Below are 18,070 nucleotides of genomic sequence, written 5' to 3' on the forward strand. Positions count from 1 at the left end.
TATGTATATTATGTATATGTATGTTCATGTATGTTATGTATATGTGTGTATGTATAGCATAAAATGAGAGAAAAGAAGAAGAAGAGCAGGCTTCCCTGGTGGTGCAGTGGTTAAGAATCCACCTGCCAATGCAGGGGACATGGGTTCAAGCCCTGGTCTGGGAAGATCCCACATGCCTCAGAGCAGCTAAGCCTGTGCGCCACAACTACTGAACCTGTGCTCTGGAGCCCGCGAGCCACAACTACTGAGCCTGAGTGCCACAACTACTGAAGCCCACGTGCCTAGAGCCCATGCTCCACAACAAGAGAAGCCACCACAATGAGAAGCCCACATGCTGCAATGAAGAGTAGCCCCCACTTGCTGCAACTAGAGAAAGCCTGTGTGCGGCAACGAAGACCCAATGCAGCCAAAAATAAATAAGTAAAATAAATAAATTAAAATATATATATATATTAAAAAAGAAGAAGAGGAGGAGGAGGAAGGAGAGGAAGGAGAAGAAGAAAAATAGCAAGAAGAAGAAGAAGGAGAATATTAAAATTCAAAAACAATAGCATAAAATAGAATTAAAGAAAGTTTTGTTTAGGAAGAGGTAAGTCAAGGATGATATGTAATTTCCAGAGAAACCACTTATAAGATGATAAAATGAATATGTAAGTTACCAACTAATACAGGACAAAATTAGAAAAGCAATAAACATAATTTAAAAGTAGTATTAATCAAAGTAGTTCAACTTCTGTGATAAACTACCTCAAAATATCACTGGTTTAACACTGCTCAAACACTCCAAAGAAATGCTCCTATCTAAAAGGAGCCTGGGAAATGTAGTTTAGTTGTGTGTCTGGGAAGAATGTGAAACTATTTTGGTAAGCATATGGTAATGTCTTTGCTGCAATAGAACAGGTGATGAGAAGGTAATGGTTAAGAGAAACATAATCCGAATTTAAATATGTTAAGCTTATTTTTAAAAAGTAATCACCGCTTTTGAAATTGTGGTTTTTAAAATTCTTCTTGAAAATTTTAAATGTAAAACACATATAAAACAAAAGTGAAATTTTGATTGTACTGGTTTTATATTGTTCTTTGATTGTGGTCAGATAAAAATGCATGTAAATATGGAAAAGTGTAATTATCTGAACACCAGAATTCTGTTCTAGCACCTCACTTACTGTTTAACCTTGAAGAAATCTTTTAAATTTTTCCTGAACCCATTTTTTCATCTGTAAAAACAAGAGTAATACTTGCCCTTTCTACTTTTCAACACTCTCAGGCTCAGAGATATATATGTAAAGTAGAAGCATCTTAAGATTCTGAAGTGCTATTCAAATGTACATTATCATGATGGCCTTCTCCATCTGATTCAAAGACAGGAGCTTCTGAATTGTTCTACATACTGAATTGAATTGTGTAGGCTCCTCACAGGACATAGATTTGGAAAGATTTTAGATTATCTGGAGAAACTGTATCACTTTACAGATACAAAACTTCAGATCTAGAGAGATGAAGAGAGTGACCTAGGATCACACTGTTGGCCAAGAACAGAACCAAATCTTAAGGACCATTGTTTAAGTTTCAGATGTTCCCAATGAAGAAATGCTATGCTTGTGGCATAAAACTCACTGAGAAAGGTGTCAAAAATAAGTTTCAAAATTCAATTCCTTCAGATTTTAATTTAATATTCAATAAATCTGAAAGGGGGCCAGTAAACCTGCTTTTTTTTTTTTAATATGTCAATTGCCATCATAGCATAAGTTAGTTGCTCAAAAGGAACTTGAATTGTGGATTATTTTAGCCACTTTGAAAAGTGAGAATATGGATATTACCCTTAACATTTTCTCCTTTACAAGACAACTCCTTGTTCTTCCGAGAAGAGCAGCAGACCAGCCCTCTACCCATCTTTTACTGAACAGCTTAATGACAGTCAGCACATATTTAGCCAATTGACAGATTATGTGTGAAATTTGTAATTAGACAGCTAATCTTTTTTTTAAAAAAATGTTATATTTCTAAGTGTTAATATGTACACTTTCAAGAGACTAAATGCTAGGTGACATCTCTGAATATATTTGAGTTTCTTAACTTTTTTCCCTAGAAAGAGCAGTTTAGCTAGCATAGAAATATAGCAGAAAATGAAAATATTTGTTAGTTTAGGGAAAATAACACTGTAGTGATTGAGAAGTATAAAAATAGGAAAAAGACCATTGTATTAGGAGTATACACATATATGGGCTATACATCTTCTGTTTCTCACCTATATATAGTACTTAGTTTATACAGTTAGCAGGTAGATCAATCCAGGGGCCTACAGTCTTACATTTGTGGGTAAAAGAACCTGCTCCAGGGAAAAATAATGGGATCTGGGCTCTTTATGTACTTGGAAAGGGAGGTGATTAAGGAAGTCAGAAAGACATTCTCTAAAGGAAAGTAAATTTTTTGAAGGGTTGGGTTTTTGTTTTTTGTCTTTTGGTGCTGAGGGGAAGGCTTAAGAGTTGAATCATCTTCACCTTGGGTGGGGTGTGAGGACATGTGCTCAGACTCAGAGGTATGGTGTTTGTGAACCAGTAGAAACAATAATCACATTTGCCTTACTTGGCTACTTTTCCCTGAACACCTGGGCAGACATGATTTGGACCTTTTTTCTCTTCCCTTTTTCTTTCTTTGTTGAGAGAGGAAGTAATTTAAAACACTTAACTCAGGGGTCCTCTTTCTTAAGAGGCAAGAAAAAGAGAAGATGGCTGGTATAACCTTGACCTTTTTTTCTTCCCAGGTTAGCAGCCACTAGTTAGCAGTTGTTTTACCAGCATTCTGCCAATTGCCTTTTAAGGAAGTAGAGACAGTTTCCACAGGTCCAGGTGTTTAGATTCATGACCCCATATACAGAGCTCAGAGTTCAGTGGACAGCCATGGCCCTGTGGCATTTAATTCCACATGGTCTTGCTCTTAGAATTAGATCTTAGTGGAACTGAACTTGGAGACTCGCTTTAATTTTTTTCTACCCTTGGATTTGCCCTGACAAGCCTAGAAACAAGATTTTCACTGGTGTTTACAATTGCTGACCCCTGAGACTTGAACTGTGACTTTGGAGGGGTAGGGGAAGCCCTAGCAAGACCCTTGAGACTGGACCAGACTTCTGTTAATCCACACCAGCAGGGTTCAAATCCTGCTTCTGCCATTATGAGCTGTGAGGCCTTAGACTTACTCCAGCTCTAGGCTCGGTTTCTTGGGGATATAATAGTACCTCTCTCGCTCTGTTGTTTTAAGAGTGAATGAAGTGGGACTTCCCTGGTGGTGCAGTGGTTAAGAATCCGCCTGCCAATGCAGGGACACAGGTTCGAGCCCTGGTCCAGGAAGATCCCACATGCCACAGAGCAACTAAGCCAGTGCACCACAACTACTGAGTCTGCACTCTAGAGCCCACGAGCCACAACTACTGAAGCCTGCACACCTAGAGCCTGTGCTCTGCAACAAGGGAAGCCACCACAATTAGAAGCCCACGCACTGCAATGAAGACCCAATGCAGCCATAAATTAATTAATTAATTAATTAATTTAAAAAAGAGAGTGAATGAAGTAATACCTGGAAAGTGCTACTTAGAACAGAGCCTGGCACCTAGTATGAACTACAGTGGAAGGGGCCATTCACCACCTTTGCAAATATTCTTGTCCCCTCAGAAGCCACTGGGGTCGAGTTGTGGATTTCAAGAAGCCATTATGACTTGGGTGAGAGAAATCTCAGTGATATCATATGGATGAAAGAATAAACTAGCTTCTTCAAAGTTTTCTCAGTAAGACCCAAAGACTAGCACAGAACTCAGGGAGTGAGGAAAAGGGCCCCCCTCAACTGGATTTCGCATTAGCTTATTGGGATAAGGACTACGAGTCAAATCTGATTTGATTTAAAGAAAATGAAGATGTGAAAGAAAATTCAGACTCTGTGTATGGATAGGCATATGCATATATTTAGATGTTTTTAAGTGTATTGTGTAAATGTACATGTAATTACATACATTTTTTGCTTGTGTGCTCGGGCATGTGGGGCTATATATATTTTTTTATACGAAAAAAGATCACATTCAAAGTGGCCATAAATTTATTATCTAGCTCTCAATTTTACCTCCTACAACAGCCAGTTAGTAGTACTATTTCCCCAGCTGTTAGCACTATGATGTGTATGTTGTATGTGTCATTAAATGGCTTACAAAGTGAAAAGTGTGATTACAATGCACCATAAAAACCATGTATCTATTTCTATCTATGTGTCATTACCCCACTCTCACCACTTATGTATTTTACATTTCCCGTTTTAAAGTTAATAATGACAATAATAATAATATCATAGCCATGGCTAATAGAAAGAAAAGAATCTGCTCTTGATATAGTGCAAGCTGGGACAGGCCGAGGCATTCAGGTGTAGGATGGAGAGTCATGGCAAATGAAAAGAACATTGTATTTCCTGTCCCATCTACTGATCAAGGAATCTGCAAAGTATTTAGGTTTCCCATCTTTAAGAAGAAGTAGCAGATTATTTTAAAACTCTACCACCCTTCATGTCAAGGCAGGATACCAGCTCACATCTACTTTGGGGAGATATGGAATGAATGCCAAATAGACATCCTGTGAGGGAAGCACTTCCAGGTGAGGAAATGGAAACTTAAAGAAAGTTAAGTGACTTAAGGCCACCCATTTACCAAAAAGGAATTCAATTCCAGGTTTCATAGATCGCAAAGCCTAAGATCTTTCTTTCTATTGTACTGTCTTTATAGAGGTAATACTGAACACCAGGATAAAATCTGGAAAACCTTCTAGGAATGGTCAGAATTCCTAAGGTACTCATTTCATCATCAATCATCAATGTTAATTTACATTTGTCCCCTTACATCAGTCAAATATCTACAGTCAGTTTAAAACAATTCTATTTTTTCAAAAGCCCCTTAATGTTATTTTGCTGTGAAGAGGAGTCCAGTACAATTCGTGAGGGGTTTCCTTCTGAGGAAAGTTGTCCACATGACCTTGCCATCCTGACCACAGCTGATTGGGCCAGAGATGGGCTCCTGACCCGTCCTCCAGCTAATGAGGTGGTCTGGTTCCAAAATACTGACCATGGTTGACTGATTTCATTAGTCTCTCTGTCTCTGCATTTTAGAATAGTATATGTTAGTTAACAGGAGAACAGGAGTTGAAAGACAGACATGACGGTAAGCAGAAGCCATGAGTTATTAGAAATAACAAAACAGTCAAAGCAATGACTGAGCAGAATCTATGGAGTAGAGAGGACCGAGAAGCTAGTTGGGAGTGGAAGGAGCATAGGGATGGAGAGAGAGCCATGGGGTCATGATAAGGGCAGGACATTCAGGCTGGGAGCTAGTGGGGCATTAGGGTAGGCTGAAAGGAAGAACAGAGAGATAATCTGGTCACTGCAGGTATATTCTCTCCTGTGAGGCTCAGGTAGTTTCTATTGATAGTTTCCTGCCATCTGCATTTCCCCTTATATCCTTACAGTGAACTCCCATGAACCAAGTGAAATAACCTGAGGGTGTTTCTGTTCTTTGCACCTTGATCAAGCTTGATACATTGGCTTACAATTTTATATAAAACACTTACAAGGTCTAATCAACAACTGACTGTCACTCATGAGGTACATCTAAAGACACTGCTCAAGGGAGTTCCCTGGTTGCCTAGAGGTTAGGATTCTGGGCTTTCACTGCCGTGGCCCGGGCTCAGTCCCTGGCTGGGGACCTGAGATGCTGCAAGCCGCAGGGTGCGGCCAAGAAAAAAAAAAAAAGGACACTGCTTCCATCTTCAAATAACTCTCTGGCAAAAGTGGGTTTCAAAAACTAAAAATTTAAAACTACATTAGCATAGAAAAAAAGAGCTTTAATTGGGTAATTATCAGATTCCACTCTCTAAATGAGTTTTCCACTCCATTAAAATAACAATGACTTAAACTTCAAAGCAAACTCAGCCCAGTTGTTTACCCTGCCACTCTAAGTATGTCTTGTAAGATATCTAGATCTTTTGTTAGACATATGTTACTGAACTTAATTTGTCTTTGTTCCTTTTAAAAGTCTTGATTCACAGGGAACAGGAATGCTTTGAATTTGTTTCCTAACAGAATACCTGTGTGAAGAAATGTCTAATCCTGACTGGGTACAAATACATGGAACACACAAATGAATGTGAAGATGTTAAGAAGAGGTTAGAGGAAATTGGAATACCAAAATGCTCTAAGGGAATTGTGGAATATTTATGAAAATATGTGGTATATTTTGAAATGCAGATGTCTTAGGAACAGAAAATGTAATCACAGGAATGCAAACTGTCTTTAATAAATCTTCTTAATTAAAATCTATTGTTCAGAAAAAATATAAATCCTCCTGCAATATTAGAAACAGGAGCAAGAGGTGGGAAAAGTGTGCATTCATTCAGATTGCAGCAAAGAATTATTATTTAGAGTTCCTGGCTATAACACTTTGTTTTGTTATTGTTGTTTTATTGCTTTTTTTTAAAGCTAAAGAAGTGTCATTCTGGTAGACTGAACATAAATTATTTGCCATTATGGTACCCAACGAGATGAGAACAAAAAAGACTTGTAGCACAAAAATATATCCAGTTATTGATAGGGAGAGAGAGTGTGTTAGAATCACTGTCAAAATACATGAACTTTTTTGTTTTTTTCTCTTGCAAGGGCTTTGAGTGGATCCTTGTCTGGCTCAAGAGACTCAAAACCAATTACAAGAAATAAACTTCCTTCCTCCCAATGTTCAGATCTCCTCTGTGAGATCCAAACAGAATGCTTAAAGTGAAAATGTCTACATGATTGCATTTATGAAAAATATATACACACTTCTCTGTTCTTATTAATCTTCAACTGTCGTTAAACTTTAAAAGCATTAGGCCTTTCAGTTAAACCAGTGCACTATGGCATAATTGTCATAACATGTCAATACGATGAAATAAGCTAGTTTCATAAGTGGGTGAGCTGAGGCAAGCTGAGCCTTGTCTTGTGCAACAGAGCCCATGCTGCATAACCTCAGACTGAAGACCCTCCATTCACCACTGCAAGTGAGTGGAGGTTGGAATGATCCGTGGCTGTGCACAAGGAAGTTGGAAAACGCTGCACACCTTGAATCCGTTAGTTTGTAGTACCTTTTGTCAGTTATACATTGTACTAGGCAAGTACAGTCCCAGGTGAGGGATGGCTATCACTGACTCTTTAGAGGACAGTTGCAAGCGACCTAACCCTCCTGCAGTAATCACCCACTCATAGCTCAACTTTTGAAGAGCTTCCAGTCTTGTTTAGATGAACAGTTTTGTGGCTGCTTATTTTATTATTATCTGATAATGGGTCTCCCTTGTCAATTGCAGGTGCCTGAACAGCAGGTTGGGATGTTAGGAACCTATTCATATATGAGCATCCTCTTTTCTTGTTATGGATTCACAGTCCCATAGGATGTTTCGTGTTATTTTGTGAGGGCATGAATGCTGTGGGCTTTTCTGCAAGCTATGAAAATGGGGCTCTGTGTGCATAAGGAGGATGATAAGGTGTGATGTTCTCAATGCTTCCAATAATCTCTAGTCTTGCTCCTGATTATGTGGGCCAGCATCCTTAGAAGCTTGTTAGAAATGCAGAATTTCAGGTCTCAGCCAAGACCCTTGATCTAGATTCTGCCATTAACACAATCCCCCAGATGCTTAGTATACACATTAAATTTTGACATGCATTGCCCTAAGGGAAAATATATTTGTTCTTCTCTGTTAGAAACTATAGTTTCCATGAGATGTATTGACTGCAAACAATTGTATGCATATATCTATCTATCTTTGTTGTAATAATATTAAATAAGGAACATTTATTTAAAAATAAAAATATGAATACTTAGGGCAAATGTTAGTCTAGGAGTGATTTTCTTTTGCCCAGAAAACATGAGAAATCGAAATTTCTATCTTGTAAAAAATTTTTCCTCTCAAGGAAATTGAACCAAATTGCAAGGCATGTAAGGCAAACTGGGTGATCGACATTACCAATCCTGGGGTTTTACAGGTGCCTAACCTAAAGGGTATATTGATCAAATTATTCTCTTGAAGGCACAAATGAAGTCTGGGGGCAGTTTAGGAAGGGGCATCTGTTGGTCCCAGGTGACGGATTCACCCTTTCCAGTGTCTTGCACTGAGACACTGAGGTCTTTCAGTTGGTGGCCAGTCCTATTGAGAAAAAAGTAAGAACTGTGCAAAACAACTTCACACTGAACATGATTAACTGCAGTCTATGTTTGCTACAGGTTTGTGGGTCAAAAATTTCTTCTCTTCCCACTTCTGTGCTGTGAGCCAGTTGGCCGCTGTTTTCCCCCCAGAGGTGGATATGCTACAGTGATGTAGTGATTCCCACATAAAAACAGTCTTATGAGGTGATATGGGATTCATCAGACTAGAGTGTTCTGTGGAGTAAATTGATATTTTTAAAGGATTAGGGAAAATAAGACGATTAAAATACTGTAACATATGCATCTTCTAAAGGGTAGATTTAATGTGGACATAGATACACTGATCTTGCATAAATAAGGCACACATTTCCAAATAAAGATGATTCTTTACTAAGTATAAACACCATTTAAACAATCTGGATTATATAAACTATCAATGATATAGCAATTAAATGAAAGAATGAGAACATGCCCCAGACAAATTAAACAGCTTGTGAATTTTTACTGCATATTGATGTGTATACTGAGGAATACATAGTTCAAGTACTATATAAGATAAGGAAAGAATTACTTATCTCTAAAATCCCCCTAGCTTCAAGTTCCTTCACATAGTATTTTTTTTCACATAGTATTTTTAACAAGGTCTAACTTATTGTAGAAAGTACACCAAAATTTCAGAAATATTTGTGCTTTATTGTAGAACTTAGAATAATTTTATAAACAGTTAAAACAAAAGTACTTAAGAATCACATCAAATTCACCAATTTTCAAGAAGTATTGAAATACACATATAAAACAACACAGAAGACCCTTTTCTTTCGTTGTCCACATTTTCTTTATTTAAAATAGTGGTAGTGTTAAACTCTTAGGCTTCTTAATAATTCAGTAAGAAAGACGTCAAGTTGATGGTGCTTTGATTTGTGTAGATGACATCTATGTGATGAAGTTTTTTAATCTTATTCATTCATCATTCAACAAATATTTATTGAGCACCTAATATGTGGCAAGCACTGTTCAGTGAACAAAACAAAGACTCCCGTCTGTGTAGTTATGTCACAGTAATATGCACCTAATTGAGAATTATATAGACAAAGTAGCCACCAATAAAAAAAGAAAAACAGCAAAAAAGGAAAAATAACTTCTCTGGGCACATTCAATAAAAAATGGGAATAAAGAATTTCAGTGGGGGATGGGTGTTATAAGGTTTTATTCTGGTTTATGGTATTTTAAAATCAACTTTCAAAGATGGAGGTGGGAAACATTCCATGTAAATTAGAAACGTGACAGATTTATTTTTGGCGTCATTATTTTTCATGGATTAGCAATAAAATATCACATGAGATAACTACTAGCCTACAGATAGTTGTGCATATAAAAACACTTATATATGTATGGCATGTAGCATGTGTGTGTTTCATGTTATGCAATAAATTCACTCCTGCGGAGTTTAATGTGTCAAAGTCTGAGGAATACAAATATTAAAATATTTAAAGAGTAAAACTCATTACTTAAAGAAACACTAATATGAATTATTTTGTAAAACTCTCCAGACTTAAAAAATTTCTTTTTGCAAATTAAATAAGTAATTGAAAATTTTCAACTTTGGCTTTTTGGGTGAAGACTGGCTTTAAAATAGTACAGAAAAACACACATGACTATCTAAACACATAGGGATCATAAATAAAAATCAAACTCATTGTTTTCCAGCTTGCAGCTAAATCATACCAAGATGATCAGCTTATTTGAAGGTATCATGAGAGCCACTTTTTTTTTTTGGCCTCGCCACGCTGCATTTGGGATCTTAGTTCCCCAGCCAGGGATTGAACCTGTGCCCCCTGCAGTGGAAGCTCTGAGTCTTAACCACTGGATGGCCAGGGAAGTCCTGAGAGCCATTTTTAGTTTAACTTGTAAATTTTCTATTAAAAAAAATCTGTTTATTATCTTAGGTCTCCTAAGAACTAATGTATTTACACTGTACACTTATAGAATAAGATAAAAAGATTTCTAAAATTTATTCTTTTGTTCTGTGTTCTAAAATTAAACCTTAAACAAGTTAAATAACAAAACTGCAAAGATCTGGAAGAAGATTTGTCCTTACAAAGCTCAAAAAGTAAGCTACATAAAATTACACAGCAAAAGCGAGAGAAATTGCAAGTGGGGTAAGTTCTTCACTTATGAAAATGTAATTATTGCTTCTCGTCCTTTATGTTTATCATGTTCTATTTTTTTCACAAATACAATAATTTTCTTTAAAAATAAGTAACATGGTAATTAAGAATTTTCATCAACCTAAGCAAACAGGAGGACTTTTTCAAGTCCTCCTGATTTTTTTCAAGAAAAATCACAGCTTGGGAGTCATTCAAACTTTAATATCTGTAAGAAGGAATTTTGAAAGTGCTAATTAAGGACTTGTTAAAATTTTGTATAGGAATTCCTGTTTGTGAAAGGTGAATCACACATCTCTAAAGAAGATAATAAGCAGTCATCTGAAATTTGTATTTCAACGCTCTGCGTTTTTTTAAGATTGGCTTAAGGAAAAACAAAAAGCATTCTTAGGTAACATTACTGAAAAACAAAAAAAACCTGTAAGCTGAAAGAACTCGGTACCTTTACAATAATGAAAATTTAATGATGTGAGAAAAAAATCTGGGAGAAAAAATTCCTAGTAAGGGTTTTTATAGTTTAACACATTAGTGATTATTTTATTTTTCAATTTAGTGCTTTCATTAGGGTGGATAGCTGCCTATTTTTGTAAATAATCTTTTTTAAAAAAATTTTTAAGATTTTTTTTTTTGGCTCAGCAAAATAATAGTCCTGAAAGTACAGATACCTGATTTTCTCTTGTGAGTGGCAGACAATACGGATTCCTGTCTCCTTAGATTTTTAAAAAAATGTATCAATTAATAGTTTACTGCATTATGAATGTAATGTCATGTGTATTTCCTACCCCGAAGCTAGGGTAACCAAATATTTTGTGGACCTGTATAGTTTTCAGGCAAATCACACCCTCCTACCACACTTATCAATGAGCCCCTCCCTTTTCATTTAATGTTTTATTTTCCTAGATTTTGCAATTCAAGAATCACCTCACACTTGAGTTGGTCCCTATAGTTACTATTTGCTCCAAATAGAGGAGTTAGGAGATAAGGATAAACCCTAGAGAAAAATGTGTTCTACATTTTGTAGGACACAGGCTTTTAAAGGGGGTGAGAAGTGGGATTAAGGAATATACTGATTGATTATACATCAGCATCAGGATATACATTCTTTAGCTGCTCTTATCAGAATTCTTAAAAACGCTCAGATTTAGTGACATATTCTATCTGATGTAAAGTCAAATTGAGTAGGAAATGTTGTGCATTTTTTAAAAAAAGAAGTACAACTAGAACAATGATTATTATTCTTCCAGAAGAATGACTGGCAAAAGGGAGAAGCCCATAAGCCTTCTAGAATCTTACAAGATTTTATAAAATATGATTTAAATATACGGCTTTGTGTTGTGAATACAGCCTGAAAATGTAAAACTGTTTTGATTTCCTGCAAGTTATTTTCCATTGATTTTGAAATTTAATGTTTCTATTATAATTTCTCACCTACTTTGGCACAATTTTCAGGAAGAAGAAAAATGTAGCATGACAGGTATATTTTATTTCTCCCTCTATTTTTTACATCCTAAAACTTGTTGATTTACTTTATTTCTAAACTTTACAATGTGATTTTAGAAGTAATGCTATCTCGTAAAAATCGTTCCTGATTCAGATGTCATTTTATTAATCTTAAATAAGAATAAATGTATAGCCCCAGAATCTAAATTCTCGGCTTTCAATTTGGGGACAGAAGAAATAATACAAGTAATAGAATAATGAAATATTAAAATGTTTTTGATTCTTTAAATATAGGTAAGCTTTGATAATTTCCTACATAAAGGAGTTAAGAGTAGTGTACATAAAATTTTATATTTTAAGATTATTAATGCTGTTAAGGTTTGCAAGGAGAGCAAAAAATAAAGAGCTGTAATGCAGAAATTACTATAGAATGTACAAATTGATAAAACTTGAGATTCAAATTAAATGCATCATGATATCAAATACCAAGACTTAACATTATAATTCATTAATCCATTGTAATTCATTAGTCAAATGTCCCAAGGAGAGGGCAGAATGTACAATGAGTGTTTTCTGAAAATGAATTGCAAAAAATTAGTAGAGTCTGAAAAGACTTCAGAATTGGAAGCTCCAGCTGGGTTTAAAAGGATGGGGGAAGGGATTTTACTCACTATTAAATATTTGAAGCACCATTTAAAAAAATAAAACCTACGAATGTCTCATCAGTTCCCACTGCATCAGGCTCACTCTGACTCTATCTTAAGCAGTTTTTCCTTTGTAGAGATGAAATTTAGAAACGTGCACACAGGACATTTTGCACTGATTTAAGCCAGTTGGGAAAAAACATGGTTCAGAGCAGGATTTCAAATTGTTACACTAAATATAATAACATTTGCAGTCGTGGCACCGTTCCATAATAATTTGAAAAGATTTCATTTTACTTATCATTGCAAGCCATTATCTGATCATATTTGACTTACATATTAATATTTTCATTATTATTCAAGCCCTTTTTGCTCTGTACGAACAAATTGTCAGTCCTGTTCACTGAGAGATTATTTATTTACTTTGGAAATATCTGGAATTCTTTCACCCTGTCTTTTCCTCCGGGGACCCCACCCCCACCCCCGGTATTGATATTAAGGTCTGGGGGAGGGGGATACAACCAACAAAAACGTGAGATAGAAAGAGGCCCCTCTTAATGATATACTATGGAAGAAGTAGAAAAACAAAGGAAAAAAGAAAATGATAATTGTTTTCTCTAAAGCTATTATCTAATACGAAAGCAAATAGTCAGTCTGGAAATCAGCTAACAGAAGGGGATTAGAGTGGAGATCTGAGAGTGGCTTGATTTCTAGCAGAGCTGTCTCTCCAGCCAGTGATGAGACACAGGCAGGGCAGCCAGGAGCGCTCCAGATGGCCAGGGAAAGTGGTCGTCTTGGGTTACTGCAGGGCACTCGGGCCGCTGGAGAGCAAGCGGCCCGGGAAAGCATCATTAGGGAGCCAGCCCCACGTCCAGCCTGCAAGGGAGAGGGCGAGGCCGGGAGGGAGGCCGCCCGCTCGCGCGCCCTAGCGAGCCGGGCCTGCCCATTGTTAACATATACTTGACCTCCGTGACCCCTGCACGACACAGATGTCTCCCACCTCCACCTCCCCCCTGCCCCGCCGCGGGCCCTCCTCCCTGCACCTGGTAGCGGCCGCGCCGCCGCCTCCCTCCCGAGCGGCCGCGGCGCCCCGGGCGCGAGCGCGCGCCGGAGCCGGCCTGGTGCGGGCGCTCTAGCCGCACAGCGCGCGGCGCTCCTGCTCCCCGGCGGACGCTCGGCCGCCCTGCAGATAAATGCGTCGCCTTCTTCGAGAGTGAGCGAGGGCGGGCGAGGCAGACGCAGACGCCGCCTGTGACAGTGGCAGTTCCCTGCGCCCTACATCACATTTGTCTGCCACAGCAGCAACAGCAGAAAAGCGGAGGGAGGGAGGCGGGAGGAGCGGTGCTCCGCAAGTCTTGGGCTCTGCGTGGAGGCTGCGTCTGGCTGGCGTTCCCGAGCACGGGCTCCTCGCACCGCAGCTCGCTGTGCGTAGCGCCGAGCGGCCGCAGGCGCTCCGCGGCGCGACTCCGAGGCCTCGTGGCGAGCGCGCGTGGGCGAGTGGTCCCGGACACTCTGGCCTTGCGAGGGAAGAGGCGCCGTGCCCTCGCCCCCTCGCCCCGCGGGCCTGCCGAGACGACGGGAAGTTTTATTTGCAGCTCGGAGCCGGTTGCGGATGGTGGGACTCTCCGGCCCTATGCAGTGTAAGTGCCCGCGGGAGGGTTGGGCGGGCGGGCGGCGGGGACGGGCCTCTGGCTGTTGCTATTAATTATTATTCTGATGACCGTCATCTTCATTTGGATTATTCGGCCGAGAGGCCCCAGGCTGTTACTTGTCGCTGAACTAGGGCAGAACTACGCACCAGGGCAAAGAGGAACGTCGCGAGTGACTCCAAGCTGCGTTGACACTGAACTTCACGGGTCAGCCAAGGATGCAGTTTTTACTCTTAGATTCCCCTCACTGTTTACAACAGTTTTCTTTCCTCTCCATGATTACGATATATGAGCAGGAAGATCATGCGTATTTTCCCCCCGACCAAACAACCGGTCAAGGTACCTACGGTGCATTTGGCAGGTGGCCCTAAACCCTCATCGTGTTTTTTTTTTTTTTAACTGGAAAGGAAAGGCTTGTTTCGATGGTGGAAAACTTAGCTCTGGGAGCAGGAGAGAAGGAATCTTAACTTTGAGACCCGGCTGCGACTGGGGTCGGGGTCCTCTGAGCGACACCCAAGCGCTTTTGCGCCCACCTGCGAACTTTCCCTGTTCTTCCTGGGCATTCGGGCTACTCGAGTGGGAAGCCCGTGGAGGACAGGCCGCGGCCCCCTAAGCTCTTGTCGGCGTCTCCCGACCGGAATCTCTCGCCCGCGATGGGTTTGGGGCTTTGCCGCCGGGGGCCAGTGGGCAGCGTCGCTCCTGCCCAGACCTCCGCGCGCCCGGGGCCCTGCTGCCCCGGTCCTCTGGGTGTTCCAGTTGCATCCCCGATTCGGCTCGCGTCTCCGGAGCGGGGAGCGGAGCCTTGTGCTCTGCAGCTCCCGCTTGGCGGAGCCCAGACCAGACGGGGAGCCGCGTCCGGGGAATTAATTTCGTTTTCCGGGCCCCGCCGCTCTCTTTGGGAGCCTGAAAGAACTGGGTTGGTCGGCGCACCCAGACCCCTCTCCCTGGGCGGACCTTGAGCTGGCCAGGACGCCTTAAGCAAAGACGGTTAGGTCGGTACAAGGCGCTTAAATCCGTTTTTTGAAACTTTTTTGGCGGGTGGGGTGGGGTAAGGGCAGTCAATCCTTGGAAAAGTTTGAGGACAGATTCCGGGAAGTAGGATGTGAACCAAGACTGTTACTAAAAATAGCCCCAGTCCTCCCTTAACAGCCCCCCCCGCCCCACGCGCTTTTCAAGATTGGAGGATTTGGCTGGGGAGCCATGCAGCCCTGGGTTTCCTTATTCCTTGTAAAGCGTAGTGGAGAAATCTTTTGAGCATAGCTTATTATACAAGGTTGGGCACCTCAAATCCCAACGTGCCCCAGCCTGGCTACAGAGTGTCGCTTTAAGGAACAGCTAGTATTCCCCGTGGAGGAGCTCCTGAAGACCAGTCACAGAGTCCAGGGCGTGGGAGTGAAGATTAGGAGAGCTGGGGAGGCTACTCCAGACCAACTTCATGTGCTTAATGTAACTCTGGGCCCCCTCGAATTTTTAACTTCGCTTCCCTTAATTAATCTGCCCAGGGCCTTTATATAAATGGCTGTCCACAGCTGCTGCAAATTGATTTATCCCCTGGTAAAGGTTGGGTTGCTGACCAAAGCATTTCCTTTCTACCTTCTGGGTGAACTGAAATCTGTTTTACAGGGTTTTTTTTCCCCTTCTAGTCTCCTTTTAAACATCTGTACCACTTTTAAGTGCACTCAGTAGCTTTTATTATCATACCCCTCCCTTTGCATAGAACAGGAGTGAAACTGGGTCTGTGCCCAGTGAGTCCACACTCACTAGAATACAAATTGACTAGCTTCTCTGTGATAAACGGTTTGTTAGTGTCGGGGGCCTTCTTTTAGTTTATTGCAGCCTTTTGCCTTGACCATGTGAGTATTCTGTTGTGCCCAGTTTCTCCTGTCACACAGTTCCTCAGAAAAGATCAACAAACACAATTGTTTCTTAAACCATCCTCGCCCAAACCTGGGTGGTTATGTCAGATGTGATGTGTACAAAGAGAAGCAATTTCATAATTCTCTGGATCTTTCTCCCTTGTTTATCCTTAATGTCAATTCTAGTTTTAACATTGTGTGGGCTTTCAGGTAGCATACATAGGGCAGTCTGATTTCTTTTTCTTTTCTTTCTTTTTATTGATTGTTGTTTTTAAAGGGACATCTGATGGGCTCACCCAGTATTAATCAGGGAGTCTTAGTTTGACCTAGGCATTTTTTGCAGCTGGGAAGTATGTTGAGGAAGTTGAAGTCTAACATTGTTTTACTTGTACTGTATTTAGCATTTGATATTTCTTTGGCTTATTCTTTCAAAAGAAAAATTTTCAACCAAATAATCAAGGAATCAGGCTCATTCTGGGTACAGAAAAGCTGACTTTATCTAAGATTATACTAAGAGAATAACTTTATATTAAGAGACTTTGTTTAAGCATTGATAATTTTTTGTAAACCATTTAGACAGCACTCATTTTATTTGAAAAGCTAAATACTGAATGGGAGAGTATGTGGTTTCTCCAGTGTCCAGTTCACACCTAATAAAAGAAGTGGAGAAAACGATCTGTTTTTTCTTTAATGTTTAGAGAACTCAAAGCAGACCAGAAATCTTTGAAATGATATTTTCCTTTGTAGCCTTAGTCTCTGTGACCCGCTAATACCTGCTAATAATTTGATTTTAAAATTATCCGTAAAGGACTTTCCTAATAAGACACATTTTACTTGTAGTACAATGGAGCTGCACTATTAAACTGCAAGTTGCTGGAAATACTAGGACAGTATGTGTTGCAGCTACAGGACTGTAGCTTTTTAATATTTTTACGATTTTCCCTTTCTGAAGAAAAGTAAGATATTGCTCTTGATGCTAGTATTTAATGATGAGCTTTCCCATCCAGGGTGTTAGTATAAATATTTGCAGATAAAAGAACACTTCATAAATTGCAAAGAAGTACACAAATGTAAGGTGCCATTATCATTTATTTTATTGTAAAATAGAAGCTTAGCCAAAAAAGAAAAAAAAAACACTTTTTTCTTTTCTTTTTTTTCCCAACATTGAAAAGGGATCACGAGAAAGAAATGCTTCCAATAGCAATGCTGGTCAGTGGTTGTCAGGTTAGGACATTCTTCACTGTCAAATCCTGTTTCTCACTTCTTTGATATGAACATCAGCTGACAGGCACTGAATGCAAACCCTTCTTCATTGAGGTTTTATGCAGGCAGCATAGCCCTTCATAGCAAAGCAGTCTGAAAAATTGGCACCTGCAGGATTTGCATGTGAAAAAAAAGTCAGTTGCATTTTACTGGAGTCTATTACTGTAAGTTATGTAAGTTCAGTGGGAAAAGGTATTTATTTGTTGACGTTTGGGCATTTAAAATTTCTTTGTTTTATGGACACCTTATTCATCATCTAGTGATCCACAGACTTTATTGATAGCAGAAGCAGGGAGAAGTGATCTCTGCTTTATAGAATAGAAGCTATTTATTATGAAATGGTGGTATTTTTAACCATGTGCTTACAGAGTGCACTTGCATGCATGGTTAATTTTTAAAATGTGCCTTAAAATGTTGAACTCATACAACTTTCAGAATCCATCAGAAGTTAAACAAATACATAAAATTAGGTTAACATAAATAACCGTTGAAAACAATCCAGGATTTTAGGAATTATATACTTCAATAATAAGTTAAAATCTCTAAGAAAGAAATTAAACATTTCATACTTCTGAATTTCTTGTTAAATTGTTTGTTACCCAGATGCCTTTTAAAAATACCATATTTGACCCTATTTATGCAAAATAACTGACAAATGTTAAGTCAACTAAAACACCTTTGTGAACCCCAGAATATTATCCATCAAGTGAGAACATTTCATCCAGAATAAGTTATTTATTATTATCTAAAGAGACACCTTCCAACTTCACTTTTTTACAGCCATTAATATAAGAGTTCCTAAATAATGTTTAAAGAACAGTGAACATTTTATTAAAGCAAACATTAGTTCAGTTTA

This window comes from Pseudorca crassidens, chromosome 17 (genome assembly GCF_039906515.1).
Source record: "Pseudorca crassidens isolate mPseCra1 chromosome 17, mPseCra1.hap1, whole genome shotgun sequence".
Lineage (NCBI taxonomy): Eukaryota > Metazoa > Chordata > Mammalia > Artiodactyla > Delphinidae > Pseudorca > Pseudorca crassidens.